The 12,278-nt window shown below is 41.4% G+C and overlaps 1 long non-coding RNA gene across 1 annotated transcript; it reads right to left on the reverse strand.

The window, feature by feature from the left end:
- Window positions 1–6,065: 6,065 nt before the first annotated feature.
- LOC308587437 lies at window positions 6,066–12,278 on the reverse strand. Its single transcript, XR_014008381.1, has 2 exons — window positions 12,046–12,278; window positions 6,066–6,546 (listed from the first exon to the last, which is right to left on the reverse strand). It is a non-coding gene; the product is annotated as an uncharacterized lncRNA (long non-coding RNA).

Here is a 12,278-nt window from a genome sequence, read left to right on the forward strand (position 1 = left end):
ACTACCCTGGGTCTTTTGTGCACTTTTAAACAAAATACTGAGACTTTAATCTTTCCAAAATCAACTGAGCTTAATATTCATCAATCATCCCTGCTAAAGAATAGCATTTGTTTCACACAAGAGGAGTCATTAAAACTTGCAATTAATTGCCCGTGACCCAAATTCCTACTGTGTCCCAGCTGGCATGAAAAACACTACGGTTTGCAAACAATCTTTTCCCTTTCTTTAACCTTTGGCACGCAAAACGTATTACCCAAGTGTTATTAATTAAACCAGGTCAGCAACGCCAGAGCACTGCCCGCTGTTCATCGCAGTGGGGAAGAGTGATCCATAGCATTCTTAATCCGCAGCACCGAAGTGCGCGAGCTTAGAAAATTTACACCCGAGCCTCTCAAAGCATAGTTAATTTGTTCACATTTTCCTAAGATCAATTAACAGCAGGGAAGCATTTTAATGAAATAAAGTTGTGATTCCCACAGGGACTATTTGGAAAGAACATTACAAAGCAGCGTGTGCGTTACGCTTTTACATTAAGACATGATTAATAACACCGCTGTTAAGCTCCACATCAGCTTACATATAGCACGGAGTTAATAGATGCCGCTAATTAAGTAATCATATTCTTTAGCATATACCCCCGCCAAAATGTCTTCCTCCCATCACTTAAGTTCGTCCTTCAGGACCAGTAGAAATGGGCATCAGTAAAAGAAGCCATTAGGTTTTCTTCTGTGTTGTGGTTTCCCAATAAAAGCTAGATCCCCTCGGAACATTACAGAAGCGTTAATCGGTGGAGGCAGTTCTTCGCTGAAACATCCAAAGGCAACACAAAGCATCTATAAAGGAATGAATCCAGGACACTCCAGAATGGGGGACCAGTGAGCCCCACAACCACACACCTCTGTATTTGGTGCTTGAGACTCTCACTAGGTGAAGCTCCCTCTCCAGACTACACCCCTTATTCATCTGCTTTCCACCCTTCTTAGCTGCTTTCATCTGGCTGGAACATGTCTTTGTGATAATGGTTTCCTGGATGGAGTATACAGAGCTATGTGTGCGCGCGTGCAGGAAGCTCTGAATTTCATGTGGGCGGAAGGTGGACCACTTTATTTATTTATTTATTTAATTGGTTTTCACATACTACATTACAATACAGATGTACCGAAGCCGACACCATTTCTTCCCCATCCCTCCATACATTCACATTTATATTTTCTCAATCCATCGTATTATTCTTTTCTCCTTCCTCCCACTTCCCTCCGCCCCCACTCGATTTCCTCGGCATTATACAATTTACAATAATCTTTGCATTCCACAATCTTCTCAAATCATCTATATGTTCTTATTAGCTTTCCTTACTAGTTTTCTTTCATGCAGTACTTCACATTTTATTCTAGGCATAATAGCGTATCATTTTTTGAGCAACATTTTCTATATATTCATCAAAACATTTCCACTCCTTTTTTAATTTTTGATTCGACTGATTTCTTATTATAGCAGTTAATTTTGCCAAAATTAAATATTCATTTAGTTTACAAATCCATTTCTGAAGGTAGACCACTATAAAAAGGTAAGAGCAACACCTATTGGTTCCATGTACTTTTTTTTGCATCTGGCCCTGCCAACCACTGACATGTGCCCCCGCTCCCTAGGATACTGGCCACAAGGGAATTTGGACCTCTGGCTGAAATTCATTCTCAACCCTGAAATAAATTATATTTAGGGCAGAGTTAACCTAGAACATATTGGCCCATTATAAAACTTGAAAATAATGCAATATAATATTACCTAATGAGAACCTGTGATCACATACAAACTGCATGATTCTGTGGGTCAGGAGGATTAGAGCTTGAAGTAAATAATAGTAATAATAATAATAATAATAATAATAATAATAATAATAATAATAATAATAATATCCTGCCCATCTGGCTGGGTTGCCCGCTGGCATCCCCCATGCTACACCCCTGATCAGAGTTCCCTGGAAAGAGGGATTGATTGTTAAACTACTTTAATAATTTTAGCTCTGTGGGAGGGAATAGAGGTTTCTCCCACGTGGACTATAGTTACGGACAGAGATATCTTTTAGCACCTTTCTGAGGTTTCGCCTGTTCTTCTGTTTCCTCTGGTCTTTTGGTGCTAGCTCCTTTATATCCCTTTCTTGATTCAGTATAAGGGAGCTTCATGTGTTATTAAATTAATTGTTCAATTCTGAAAGAGTTTTCAATGCAGTTTATGATAAGTTAAAGTCTAATATATACAGCCTCAACTAGATTGTATGTATTATGCATTTCATGCATTATGCATCTAATCATCTAATGACCTCTTAAGTAAGGTGGCCTATGCTCAGTCAGATATGCACCTTAGTTTAAATTCAGTGCCACGTTAAGGTACCAGAATAGGCAAGGGGTGCAGAACTTAATGTCAAAGAGAGCAAACGGGTCATCTGTGCCACCACACCTACAGGCAGCCCAGCCTACCAACTGGGCTCCTAACACCTGTGTATTTTCCTGTGGTGATTCATACAGTCATGTGTGTCTTTAGACCATAAATTCCATGGTTAACTATGGTTAACCATAAATACCATGGTTAGCCATGGTTAAACTGTTAACTTGTGGACGCTTCACCCCTCCCCTGCTCCTGCTGCTGCATTATGTCCTAAGTCTGGCCCCGGCTTATTTCTGTCACCAACTACCAAGCTTAGAGCACTGGCTCATCGCTCATAGTTTGGTTGGGGGGGGGGAATGAACCACAAGTCTTGGTATGGCGTTTGCCTCCTAGGTGGGTCATAAGGAAAGGGTTAAATGAGTGTGATGTGATTGGCCAGTGGGAATGCAAGGGAGGAGTAAAAGTTAGAGTGGGAGGTTTTGAAAGTTGAGAGTGGGGAGTTGGAGAAGGAAGAGGGAGGAATAGTCTGTGGGTTGGTCGAGTTGTGTTGTGAGAGAGTGAGAGGAATTCTTAGGTGGAGTCAGATAGTTAGTTGGGATAATCAGTTTGAAGTTGTTAGGAACGAATAGGACAGTTAAGGAACTAAGATTAAGAAACTGACAAAAAAAATTAACTGAAACCTTAAACGTGTTCATGCTTATAAAAATAAACTTGATTATTTGTTAATGTTAACAACTGACTGGACTCCGTGTGTACCCGTGAGAAGTGGGTTGGTGGCAGCAAGGAAAGCAATCACAGTGGTAGCACAGGGTCAATAGACCATCAAACATCTGGGGACCCTGGGTGACCGCCACACTTGGTTTGGACTTAATTCTGTGTCAGACCATGGTTTGGTCCCTAGCAGTGCAGTGACAGAAGAAACAGGGGAGGAGTGAAGCACCTGCTCTTTCAGCACCACACACTGGCACACTGTACGTTCATCTTTAAACCATAGTTTGGTGTAACTAGGGTTTAAACTGGCACATGAACAAGGCAAGTGAGTGACTAAATCTTGGTTGCAGTCCAAAAGGTAGGGTTTAGCTAGGGAAATTTAGAATGGAGGTGTCTCAGAAAGGTGTGCCCTTTGTTGGGTCAGATAGAGAGAGAAGGTATATTCTGTGCTAATCGGAGATCATCTTTCTTGACTTCGCTCCATGTTTGTTTGTTTGTTTTAGTAGGGAAGGGTGGCTGTCTGTCCTGTGGTGAACTTTCCTCTCTGCCATTATCTCACCATCCCTTCCACCTGCCTCTCGTTCACCTCAGAGGGCCATTGTGGTGTATTGGTTAAGAGCGGTAGACTCGTAATCTGGTGAACCGGGTTCGCTTCCCCACTCCTCCACATGCAGCTGCTGGGTGACCTTGGGCCAGTCACACTTCTCTGAAGTCTCTCAGCCCCACTCACCTCACAGAGTGTTTGTTGTGAGGGAGGAAGGGAAAGGAGAATATTAGCCACTTTGAGACTCCTTCGGATAGTGATAAAGCAGGCTATCAAATCCAAACTCTTCTTCTTCTTCTTCAAGTCTGGCTGAGCATGCCCCAGGAATGTTTCAGGAATTCAGCCTTTACAAATTCCTGAACGAAACATCCACACCTCTCTGACTAATGTGTCACTCGGAACCCAACATCTTTTCAACCTTATTCAGATATTGTGAAACTGCTCTTTGTGGTTCAGACCTGTCAAACGAAAAGTTTAAAAAGGATCTTGAGAGAAGCTGGGGCATTTAAAATATCAGAAATCGGTAAAACCAAAATTTTAATAAGGAATGGGGAAAATTTTATAAATTATCTTAAAGACCACTGTAAACAGTTAAAATCGTTAGTAGGAATGGAATATCACTTGTAGTTTAAAGGTGAATTTTGGATACAATGGAGAGATTAAATATTTGGATTATTATAAAAGATTCAGGAGGAAATGATTAACAATAGGACCCACAAAGGGGAGGAGGGAAGTCCAAGAGATTCATTGGAATCTCATTTTTATGTTGTATGTTGAGCATGTGGCTGTAAAATTTTAATCTGAAAAACCAAATAAATCAATTTATTTTTTTAAATCAAATAAAATAAGCTATGTATATTTAAATATGAAGAAATGACTCCATTGCAGTTGTTCATCTCTGGGATGAGATTTTTAAATGGCACTATTACAGACATGCAAGGCTGGCTCTAGACATTTTGCCACCTAAGGCAGAGGAGCAAATGGCACCCTTCCCCCATCAGAATGCATGGAACTAAAGCCTGAGCATATTATTTTGGCACCTGAGGCAGAAAATGAAGGTCATTGGAGACTGTGGTGTCTTTTGGATATATGGCTTTATGCACACATATGTTCAACCACAGCACAGGATGGAAGGGCTCACAGCATTAACACTCCAACAGCTTTTGCTTCCCATTAGGTTTCTAATGGGGGTGGGCCTTCAGTCGCTTTGGATTCAAGCCTCGGTGTCCCCTTCCAGCTTCATCCCATACTAAAAACCAAGACTAGCTCTACCTATCTACAAGATGATGTGGTCTCCAGCCACCAGCCAGTTGTTCCCATGGCAACACATCTGTACTTGGTTGTCAGGATGCTGTCAGAGGCTCCCATCTGGTTGCCCAGGAAATTAAAAATACCAAATTTTCTTACAGTCCTTTTTTATTTCAATATTTACAGAGGGAGGCTATAGAACTCAGCCTCTTGGATAATGGTGTTGTCCCAAGTGAATCCCACCCCCCGTCCCACCCCCCACTTCCTCATTCGTCTCCTCTACGGGTGCTGCTACATGCCCTCTGTCTTCAAGTTCTTTGCTCTCCTACTTTTAATGCTCGCTGGGTTCTGGGAGATGGAGGGTCCGGAATGCTTTCTAATGACAACGTATCAGTCAGGCATTGCTCCGGCTCTCCCATGATTTCCCAGCTTTCCCCTCATCTGCCTCTGCGCTGCGACCTCCCTCAAACCCTGTTGTAAATCTATACTGCCTTCCTCTTCCTACTCCCTGGAAGGGTCAGGATGGGGAAGCAGTCTCCACCATTCCTCCTCTGCCCAACCCCTGACATCAGCCAACCTTTTTAGACATGTAAATAGGGTGCTTAACAGGCCCAGCTGGGTCCATTAATTTAACAAACAAAGTGATCTGACCATTTCAGCAGCTCCTTTTACTGCACACTACAATTTTACAGATACTAAATCACAGGCTTGGCTGGAAGATATAGGCATCATACAAATCAACCCCTCAATCCTATGACAGTACTTTTGCAAACCTTGGTGATCCCCCCAGGCATGCTGATTCCTTCCTTCTGCTTTTTGCTGGCACCATTTCCATCCACCCGCCCCACAACAGTTCACTGCTAAAGTGAGTGATGAATACATGCTTATTTTTCAGTAGCTTCACATGCTTAGGATCATAGCTTCATAAATCAGAGCGGGTGGGTTATACCCTAATCTAATATTCATGTTCAGGTCATTCATGCCCATAATATCCACTTTATTCTTTTTTGGCTTTTGATTAACTTCAAAAAAATTAATAAATGATAAAGCAAGTCAAGAACAATTCTGAGGAGACAAGGTTAAATCATAAACATTCAGATTTACATAACTGTTGAAATATTTAAAACATCATTTCTAATGAACTCATGTCAGTGCAATTAAGCACAAAGTCTCTGCAAAGAATAAATATGGGTTTTTATTATTATCAGCTCTGCTAAGCCTTTAGCACATCTGTGGCTCCATTTTGAATTCCTTCCTTATAAAATTGTGGGAACCAACATGCCTTCTGATTAGCCCATTTCCATTATATACATATTCAACACATAATTAGAACATTTCAAAACTATTCTATAGAACACACAATAAAAGGCGAGCAAAATTAGAAATGGAACGTGCATATTATGAGTTTTCAAATGCCTTCTGCATGGAACTACCAATATTATTACAAGACATTTTTCCTAGAAGTAAAATTTTGTTGTACAATGTACTGACATGGGCGGTGATCCTCAGCTCCCGTGGTGAAATGTGGATCTTCAGACCTCCCAGTTTGTCCCTCAGGTCCCTCACTAAACCTCACTCCCTTCCCAGGCTGTACTAGGCCTCTCCAGGCCACATTTGTCCATGCTCTTCTTGAGTGCTCTTGCTTGATGAAAAGTGACCTGAAAGATAGATAAACAAATGGTAAGGAGATGAGGTGCCAGAACTCATAATGTGCTAAAACTGCCATGGGTGCCAGCACAAAATGGCCGTCAGGAAAAAGAGAGGTGATGGTTCTGTACCATCTCTCTCACACACAAAGATTTGTCTGTGGCTGGAATGTGCAAAGGTAAGAATCATAGCAATTGCATACCCTCCAACATTTCTCCAATGAAAATAGAGACATCCTATTCCATCATCACCATTTTATTATTTATACTCTACCCATCTGACTCTGGGCAGCTTCCAACCTATATAAAAACATTTAAAAAAATGTTAAACATAAAAAAACCTTTACAATACAGGGCAGCCTTCAGATGTCTTTTAAAGATTGTATAGTTAGTTATCTTCTTGGATTAGGGGTAGCATAACTCCATACCCTCCAACATTTATCCGGTGAAAATAGGGACGGCCTAAGGAAAAGTGGAACATTCCAGGATCAAATCAGAAACAGGGGTGCCTTCTGTAAATCTGGGGATGTCCTTGGAAAACACTTGGAGGGCCTCCAGTTATCCCACCCACTTTTGCCTGTGGCCTGATCCAACACTGCCCTGTGGCCCTGGTTGGTTCCCCACGAGGGAACACAGCTTTCAAACTGGAAAAAAGTCCTCTGCTCCTCCTTCAGAACCTATAAAAATGGAACTTCATTTTTATACCTTTAAAATAATGTTTATCATTTAAAATAATTCATTTCATTCCACTGTACATGCTTATAAGGGCTGCTGCTAAAATCAGACAAAATATATAACCTACATATAGCAGTAAGATGAATTGCCTAATTCAGGAAGGGACCTCTGCACCCGAATAGATGTGAAATGCTGGGAAATTGTCAAAAAGAAGGAGCATAGCACCACTAAATTGCTGTAGATCAGTTCGTGAGTATCAATATTTTTACGAGTGTATTTTAATAACTTGAAGGCACTGAGGTATCGGTGTTGCCAAAAGCATTTGTGAAAAACTGCGAGCAGTTTCAGGACCGTGCTTATTTTATTATTTATTCCTTAAACTTCTTTTTAACCTGCCTTTCAGGAAACAAATAGCTCCATGGTGCCTTACAAGAAACACTAAACCACATTTTCTATACTCTTCCCAAATAAATAAAGCCACCAGGATCCTTTACACAAGGCAGTTGGTGGAATAATAACTCTCTGGTGGGGAAGGGATAGTCCCAGTAGTGCAGACTTGGAGGTGGTCTCTTCTTGCCTCCCATTTTCTCCTGGAATCCATCCCACAGGACAGTTGATGGCAGCTCCCCCTGTGGGTGGGAGGACAGAAAACTATTGCAGGAACAGGCCCTGAGGAGGCTTTCTTCAATGCTTTTTGACATTCTTCCAGAGCTTCAGTACCTACTTTGGAAAATGGCATACATTTATTAAAATACACTAATTAAAAATGGAATGTGCTGAAACAAAATATTACTTATTGGCATTGATACTTATGAACCGATTCAGTGATGCCATGTTCTTTCAGTGGGAACAGTGTTAATGGAATCTTTTGTTAAAAGAGTTTACTTGGATCACAAGCCATGATTTACATTGTTTAAAATTGTTCAGGACAGCAGATTTAAATCTAAGAAAGCATTAAGTGAGCCCCTGCTCCTCTTGCCAGCTTGTTTAAATTACATGCATGGCAACAATTTTCCATCTCTTGTGTTATTATGTTGAAATTCTCTTCCAAAACAATTCTGCATTTTCTCTAGAAACCTCAGCTGTGCTCAGTTCACTATGAAGTGAGATTCTCCTTGGTTTTCTGATCATGTAAGGAAGGGCTGTCTGTCAGCAACAAATGCAAATTTTGGAGTGAAGTTAAACAAGTAAGCAACCTATTGATCCCATTGGCAGTCCTTGGCCTGACCTTCAATACTAAAAACAAACAAACACTGAAAGCACCTTCTAATGGACAATATGCACTGAAATCTCAAAAGACAATTATAGACGTTTTGTGAGCATGCTATCTACCACATGGCAAGGCTCATTTACCCCAGGAAAGTGCATGAACCTTAATTGGCTGAATTCTGCTAATTGCCATAGTTAATAAAGCTAATAATGTGGGTTTTTCTTTTGATGCCATGACTTCTTCAAGAATGAAGCACTTACCTGCAACAACAAAAATAAAAAATAAAACTGTGTAAGTGGTATTTATAAGCCTGTAGTAGAATGAACATTTGCATTAGTAAAAAGCAGATGATTGGGCAAAGCTCAGAGTAAGGATGGGGGAGAGATTTGCTTACTTCACTTTAATGCAGACATACTTAGTTATTTACTGAGTATGTGAACTGAAAATTCAGGTATTATTTGAAATTTGCACTTTGCATGAATTTTGCAATGTAGTTCTCCGACAAAAAAAAAGTGTAGGAAAAGCATATGTTAGGAGACAGTGTGCACAAAATATGCATAGTGAAAATCATGTACACAAATCTATTATATTAGGGGAAATTGTTTGTGAAAATCCATGTTTGGAGGAATGCAAACAAACATGTATGTGAATTTTTACGCAGACTTTGAAAAGTCATTAAACAATTCCACTATGTGATCTAAAATGGAACAAACAGAAGACTAGAAAAGTAAGAAATGGAGGGAAACCAAAAATGGACAGATTTATCCATCCTTAGCCCAGACCTCAGCATTGCAATGCCCTTCTTAAAACTGATTTTAGGGCTTGCCACACATGATCAAGACACACCATATACATGGGGAAGAGGGAATTGACTGAAATGGACAACCAACAGTATTATGTGTCTGAAGAACCTTTCCTACAAAGATTGGCCAGAAACATTTGAGGATTTCTAATTCAGATGTATAGGGTGTTTCAGTTTTCAAAAAGGCAAGGAAGAGGATGAAAGTAGAGCCCTATAAAGTAACTCCGAAAGTGGATAAATAAATGCTTTTCTCCCTCTCAAAATCCTAGAATCTGGACTTACCCAATGAATCTGAATGTTGGAAGATTCAGGAAAGGCAAAAGAAAGTGCTTCTTCAATTTTATAGCTGAACTATAAAATTCATTCCCACAAGATGTAAGGATGACCACCAAACTGAGTGGCTTTTGGAGGAAATTAGACAAATTAAGAGGAAAAGGCTAACAATAGCTTACAGTCATGATGGCTGTACAATGGTACCTCGGGTTACATATGCTTTGGGTTACATACACTTCAGGTTACAGACTCCGCTAACCCAGAAATAGTACCTCGGGTTAAGAACTTTGCTTCAGGATGAGAACAGAAATCGTGCTCCAGCAGCACAGTGGCAGCAGGAGGCCCCATTAGCTAAAGTGGTGCTTCAGGTTCAGAACAGTTTCAGGTTAAGAACGGACCTCCGGAACGAATTAAGTACTTAACCTGAGGTACCACTGTATTACCTCCAACATCCACATGCCTCTGAATACCAATTCCTGGGGATTTCAAGCACGAAGGGTGCTATTGCATTCATTTCTGCTGTTGAACTGCCAATAGGTATCTGCTTGGCTATTGCAAGGTTCGAATGCTAAATCTGATGAGATTTGGGTATGCTCTGGCAGGGCTCCTCTTATGTCCTTGAATGTACTGAATAAAATCAATAAACAAAAAGTTCCAATTACTTAGAACGTTTACTGTTGACAAGACAACAGTGCTTGCTGGAAACATTTTTTCATCATGAGAATTAGCACAGGTTCATTGGGGATTCAAGACCTCAAACGTAACATGACTTAGCCAATAGTGAAATCTGCAATTGGGGGAGAGAAGAGAGAGCATTTGTTTCATTAAAACCCTCTTCCAAGTAAGGCTGAAACAACGTGTTTTGGTCAAACACCAGTGTTTCCCAAACTTAGGTCTCCAGCTGTTTTGTTTTTGTTTTTACTACAACTCCCATCATCCCTACTTAAGCAAGACTAGTGGTCAGGGAGATGGGAACTGTAGTCCAAAAGCAGCTGGAGACCCAAGTTTGGGAAAGCACCAAAAGCAGCAGCTTCATATCTTCTCCTCTTCCTTCCCAGCCCCTCCAGTATCAAGTAATCTGACTCAGCGCCACTCCATTGGCTACCATGTGCAACAGTATCCAATGTTTCCGTCTATTAGATATTACTGGGGGAGGAGGGAGATACCTCACAGTCTCCTTAATGTCTGTTCCATCCAGTGCATGCATGGCACAGCAGCCTAAGCCAACTACAGAGCAAATATATTTTAAATTATTTCCCTTGGGGGATTTCTCTCTTTTTCTTTTTTGCATTGCTCATATTTGCCCTTTAGACGCTTGGAAGCCCTGCAAGCCAGCGTGTTGTGCTTTGTATGCTCCTAATGATTAAGGCAGAATAAAAAAAGCCTGCAGATGGGACGTAGTTGGACCTGACATTTCAACTCCGGATCTGACGAGGGAATTCATCTATCCTAAGTAAACCTTTCCTCCTACAGTGGGAGCTCCTCCGTTTGAGCCTGCATGAACTTGACTAAAGGTTTGTTAGAAGTCCCCTCGGACAGTGCTGACACTCGCTCAGGTTGCTGACAGCAAAACCCTGCAGATTGCTCGAGGGCTTTTCTGCATCGCTTCATCTGCTGCTATGATCAGGTTTTTTAAAGTTCGCCTTGAAGTTTTTGCCTGTGAGGCTCTGAAAGGCACATACTTCTAAAAGCATATTCGGCAGTTTTGATGGAAAACCCAGAAAATCGCACTGATAGCCTTAATGAGGAGGGGGGTGAAGCACTCCAATCAACTACAAAGCAGATTTTGAAAGAGTTATATGGTGCTTCATTACATTAAAAGGCAGCGCAGTGCATTCTCAAATGATTGGTTTACTGCTTGATAGGATGTCTTGCTCCTTCTGCAGCCAATGGCCTTGGTTCAAAGCTACATAGCTAAGCCTTGCCTGGGGTACCTACTTAGCACATCAGCTGTTTGACTGGCAGGGGGCAGCAGGTAAGGAATAAATGCAGCACCCTCTTTCAGACAGCTGATTGGTGCTACTCAGAGGCTCTGACTGGGCGTATATTTGTACCACACTGCTGAGAATCTCAGTGACAGCCAGTGGCGTAGCGTGGGTTATCAGCACCCGGGGCAAGGCAAGTAATTTGCGCCCCCTAACCCATGGATTTGTGCCCCCTAACCCGTGGATTTGCGCCCCCTAACCCGTGGATTTCCCTAACCCCCAGATGTTGCGCCCGGTGCGGCCGGCCCCCCCTGCACCCCCCACGCTACGCCACTGGTGACAGCAGCCATTTTGTATACACAAGGCCTACTTATGATTGTGGATAATAATTGCATATTGCCCCCTAGCTCCATCAGGGTGAATAGATAATAACTTCAGTTACATATTCTGCTAAATATATTATAGCAGGTATAGTCAACATGGTGTCCCCAAGACATTGTTGGACTCCAACTCCCATCAGCCCCAGTCAGTATGGCTATTGGCCAGGGGCAGTGGGAGTTGTAGTCCAACAACCCTGAGACAGCAATACCTCTCAATGGCTACCTCTTCTTTATAGAGTTACTCACTAGAGCTTGATTCCTCCCAGATCCTGAGTTGTATTTGCTTTGAGGCTGTATTGCTGTAGCCTGAAATATACAATCAAATATTCCTTCTGCTAATGTGAAGGTAAGGGAGGTATTTACTTGCAGTATCTATAATAAGAAAATCCAACTTCCACTCCAATGCTTTTCCTAAACCCATGTCACGGCCATCTTTAAATCTCACTTTTTCCTTTAAAAACACTAACTTTCCAATATCC

Source organism: Podarcis bocagei, assembly GCF_964188305.1.
Source record: "Podarcis bocagei genome assembly, chromosome: 5".
Lineage (NCBI taxonomy): Eukaryota > Metazoa > Chordata > Lepidosauria > Squamata > Lacertidae > Podarcis > Podarcis bocagei.